Source organism: Panicum virgatum, chromosome 2N (assembly GCF_016808335.1).
Source record: "Panicum virgatum strain AP13 chromosome 2N, P.virgatum_v5, whole genome shotgun sequence".
In the NCBI taxonomy this organism is placed as follows: Eukaryota; Viridiplantae; Streptophyta; class Magnoliopsida; order Poales; family Poaceae; genus Panicum; species Panicum virgatum.
The window spans coordinates 67,161,088-67,166,562 of NC_053146.1; positions in this window are offsets into that span (position 1 = coordinate 67,161,088).

Consider the following 5,475-nt stretch of genomic DNA (forward strand, 5'->3'; position numbering starts at 1 on the left):
TGATGCGGAGGCTATGGTTGACTCCATACTTCGGAATTCTCCTTTGCCCGATCCTGTAAGGGCCAGTGAGGAAATCCCGGAATGTGACGGGAGCGGCAAACTTCCAGAAGGGGGAGAAGGAAAAAAGCTTCCTGAGGGAGGCACTGATGAACATCCCGAGAAGACCCCTGCAGGTAAGCTTGTAATATCTTGTAGGAAAGGCATCTTTTTATTGCTCTTAATAAGATTAAGTAGCATGTTCTTTCTTTAGACTCCCAAATCACGGGGAAGGCTACAGGGACAGCTTAAGATGTGCCCAAAAGGGCCGTAGCTGAGGTCCTGGCGTGTACTTCCCAGGTCACATCGGGAAGTGTCTTGCCACGAGAGAAGGTGGAGCTTGCTATCAACTGCTGGAGGTAAGTAGTCGAATGCTTTTAGTACTTTTTTGTAGTAGATCGAGTAGTATACTGATCTTTTTGTTTTTGCAGGAAGCGCTGGGACGGAAGGGTGGCCAGTCCCAGGACGAGGCAGAGCTGAATGCCCTGAAAGAGAGGGTTAAGACGCTCTCATCTGAGAAGACTGCTCTTGAGGGAAAGCTGAAGAAGCTCTCCCAGTCTAAGAAAGGTTAGTCTTTAGCATTTGATATGCATTCGACTAGTAGATCTGCTTAGTGTTTATAAGATTTTCTTTCTATCGAGTACACAGCTTGTGGAAAATCTGTAAAGATACAGGAAAGCTTGGTACTGGATCTAAAAATTCTTATGTACCACAGCGCAGATGAAATAGAGAAGCTTAAGAAGATCAAGGATGACTCTGATCGGGAGGCGGCGTTGACTCTCCAGCAGCTCAAGACCTTGTCGGAGTCACGAGACTCGATGCACCGAGAACTCGTGGAGCTGAAAGAAGTCAAGGATGCCACCCTGGAGATAGCCGAGGCCATGGATATCCCAGTTAGGGATGGAGATGAACTGCTCACGCTGGCAGGGAGGCTTCGCAAAGTTCCTGAAGCTATCGTGGGATTTTTAGGGTACCCACAGCCGGGTGGCGGAGCGCACCCGCCTATTCCCGGTGAGGGAGGACTCGGGGAAGTACCAGGCGGTTAGGCTAATCTAGCACGGAGGCAAGCACACATGAACTCACGATCTAGAGTGGTTCGGGCCGCCGGAGCGTAATACCCTACATCCACTGGGAGAAGTATGGCACTTGGTTGTGTATGAACCTATCCTCTGCCGGGCCTTGGGCTTTTTTTTTCAGCCTGGCCTCCTTCTAGCGGGTGCCCTCCCTTTTATAGATCAAGGGGTGCGGATACATTGGTCATTGAGGCCCCGACAGGTGGGCCCAACGTGACTATATAGCATACTGCGCAGAGTACTTAAATGTCTACAGTGGTTGTGAATCTTTTCTCTGATATGTTTCCATGCCCTGCTGGCATCCTGACTCAGGGAGGTCTTCTTCTCTTGTCCCGTCAGCAAGGTGCCCGTTGGGGAAACGTAGCTTGCGGCGTGGCCTGTTGAGGCTATTACGCAGGCGTCATAATGGGTGAAGCCGAGCCGTCGTGTCCATCTGTCATGGCAGACTGACAGGCGCGGCGTGGGTGGCGCCAGCGGCTCCACTACACGTCTTGGTAATACGCGATCAATAGTGTCCCCTGGTCAAAGACTTGCCTCGGCTTCTGCTATATCAATGCGGACGCCCACCTACCACAATGAATGCAGTGGAAGGTGAACCTTTAGTATGGAGACCAAGTGGCCTTAGATACGTGTCTGTGCTTAGAGACACGTGGCAGCTCCGGACCTCCCCGGGGCGGGGTGTCAATTCCTTCCCTTAGTGAGGGGTCCGGTTACTATATAGGGGGTCCGGGACCCCATGGGGGGTCCGGGACTCCGCGGGGGTCCGGACCTCCACGGAAGGTCCGGAGCTCCCGGCTGTTCGGGCTGAGCGCCTGCTTTTCCCGAACACGTGGTGCTCCCAGACCCTTCCCAGCCGGGGGACGGGTCCGGGACCGTTGTTGGGTGAACAGGGTTCCGGACCGCGGGGATCCGGCTGTTCGGACGTAGTCAAGGATAACCACAAGGCTCCTGCCTAAACACAGCAAGAGGGGGTACCCCAGTCCTGGGATAACGACAGAAGCCTTTGAGAGATTTTTTTCAGCCATCACCCGCCAATATGTGGGTCACGTACTGGGTTTGGTGAAGTCCTATTGGCCAACCACTCGTCTGGACGCCCTTGGACAAGGAGCCAAAGCTGATTGTACGGAAGACACATTTTGTCAGTATTTGACAGAGACTTCCAGAGTGGCCGATCAAATTGTGGAATCCTTGAGCAAGGCAGAGTCGCCTTGAACTTTTTATTGTAATTGAATTGGTGTGTGGGTTAGGAGTACTTTTGAACAAATACTTGAATATTTGTGAAATGTTAAGTACTTGTATTTGGATTGTGGAATCCTTTAGTGTATCGAGTAGTTGTACTCGAAGATCCTGAGTGTAGGCAGCATCGCGCCCACTCAGTCATAGTAGTAGATACAAGGAATTGTATCTGTTGGTGCCTTGAGAGGCAAAGCGTTCTCGAATAAGATCGAGTTTGTATGGTTCTGATTTGAAACCATGGTGCTGACCGGTTAGAATTGAATCCCTCAGGATTAACCAAGTGGGAATAGCACTATAGAGGTGTAAAAAGCCGTGTCTTAGTATGGATTTCCTTTTTGAAGGAAGTGTTTTATTAGCACGAAGCTAATATGGACTTTGTTGTCCCATCAAGGGAAGAACACTTATCGAGTTTTTAGGAGGTATAAGAAGTTTCTTGATAGATATTAAGGCAGGCCGCTCTCGACAACTACTCAGAGTACTAAGGGAAAACATGAGTTCTTTTTATATCTCGAGCAAGCGAGTAGTACTCGTCAAGTACTCGAGGCAAAAAGGTTCTGTAATAGAGATTCCCATAGTAAACTAAGCAAACGAGAAACTTGTGTCAACTTATTTTAGAGTATCAAGAACTTATTTGTACTCCATGAGGAATTTTAGTAGTTGACCAGTTAGGATAGACCTTGCATGGTCACCCAGATAGTGTACAACTGTTGCGAAAATATCCTCAAACTACTTGATCGGATCGAGTAGTATGTCATATACATGGACTGGATTGATTTCTAGAATAGGACTGTTAGGATTGAACTCCGTCGAGTTAACCAAGACGTAAATATTCTAGAAATATCCCCAACTTACTCGAGCAAGGCGAGTAAGGCATCTTACCTGAGGACTGGAGTAACTCTAGGGCAAGTCTGTTAGGTACTAACCCCGTCGAGTTGCCCAAGACGTAAATATTCTAGAAATATCCCCAACTTACTCGAGCAAGGCAAGTAAGGCGTCCTACCTGAGGACTGGAGTAACTCTAGGGCAAGTCTGTTAGGTACTAACCCCGTCGAGTTGCCCAAGACAAAGGTGCCGAAAGAGCATCCAAAACCTACTCGAGCCAGCGAGTAAGATGTCCTTTAACCAAGGACTGGAGTAATCCTTAAGACAGAACTGTTAGATACGAATCCCGTCGGGTTGCCCAAGACGTAAATGTCATAAAGATATCCAAAACTTACTCGAGCGAGGCGAGTAAGGTGTCCTTTTAACCAAGGACTGGAGTAATCCTTAAGACAGAACTGTTAGGTACGAACCCCGTCGGGTTGCCCAAGATGTAAATGTCAGAAAGATATCCAAAACTTACTCGAGCGAGGCGAGTAAGGTGTCCTTTTAACCAAGGATTGGAGTAATCCTTAAGACAGAACTGTTAGGTACGAACCCCGTCGGGTTGCCCAAGATGTAAATGTCAGAAAGATATCCAAAACTTACTCGAGCGAGGCGAGTAAGGTGTCCTTTTAACCAAGGACTGGAGTAACTCTTGGGCAAGTCTGTTAGGTACTAACCTCGTCGGGTTGCCCAAGATGAAGGTGCCAAAAGAGTATCCAATACCTACTCAGGCGGGGCGAGTAGGGTGCCCTACCTGAGGACTAGAGTGTCTTTTAAGACAACTGTTAGGTACGAACCCCGTCGGGTTGCCCAAGACGTAAATGTCGAAGAAGCACTCGAAAAAAACCATAAAACTACTCGCTAGCTGCTCCCATGCTGAGCGTAGCTTTCGAGATGGGGTATTGGTTTGAGTGAGCAAGAGCCAAGTAGTCGATATAGGAAAATCAACTTTATTTGGATTTGTCGAAGTTACAATAACTGTAAAGTGACAGACTCTGACTCTTAAGACCTAGCCCTTGCTCGTATGACATGAGCAATGGTTTATATGACTGAATTAAACTTATTCGAAGACGGTACTAGTCGGTATAGGGGTCGACTAGATTTATGGAAGGGTATCCTTCAAGGGAGGTGCCCCAAGGGCCTTGCGGAGTGAGTCGCACTGGAAGATCGTGTGAGAGCTCTTTGGGTGGATAAAGCACTTGCGTAGCAGTACTTTGTTGGTCCTGTTGCCACCCTGAGACGATTTACCCTGGTGCGGGGTGCATGGTTTACCCTGAGAACGGGTACTGGTGTTTGCCGGCTTGTGCTTCTTGAAGGATGCGGAAGCCTTTGGCGGGATGCAGTAGTTGGAAGAAGGGTTGTACGCCTCGACTCCCCCCCGTTCCTTTCTCCTTGAGATGATGATGTTGCGCGCATCGCGCCCAACATTGATCACGCTGCGGAGGTCGCAGTTGGAGTAGTCGTAGTTGTCGCCTTGTTGTTCTTGTAGGGTGTTAACGAGGCGCTGACGCCTGAACGTCCTCTTCTGGTTGAGCTGGCGACGACGTTCATAGACATCTTCTACTGGATACTGCTCATCCAGTTGGACGGTGACGGTCATCGCTTGAGGGGGAGGAACGGGTAGATTTTCCTTGGAATTGTAGTCGTCGAGGTTGAGACGCTTCGTCGAATCACCCTTAGGTTCTTCGGAGATACGAACCATGAGGATTTCACGGCAGAGGTCTTGAACTTCTTGGTTTTGTTTGCTTGAGGACGGGTCTAAAGGAGTGCTCAGTTGGTAGGGCAGATCCGCTGGATGTGAGGCAGAAGCGTTGAGATCTTCTACCTTCCTCAGATGCACTGTCCGTCCTTGCGGCGTTGCATATATAACCAAGTTAGGGAGGGAGTCCTGATCGGACTTGAGATTCTTAGACGAGTTGGACTCGACTTGTTTACTGTACTGGATTAGGTCATCCAGCTGGTCCTCCGGATTGGAAGAGTACTCAGATTCAGAGTCGGTTAGCCCACCGATTTTAGAGTATGTGTGCTTTGGGTGAGCAAGAAGCGGGACACCCATCTCTGTACGGAGGGCGTTCTCGTTCATCCAGTGTAACCATGATTGAGTAGGAGTCAGCCCCTCAGGCTCCTTGATCCAGGGTTTGTCATAGATTGAATCACTAGATTGTTCTGGAGCTTTGGCTTTTCCCTTTTTAAGCTTGGCCAGTTTCCAAAGAGCGTCAGCATGCTCGGTTGGTTTGGCCATAGCATCCATGAACAGCTCGACATT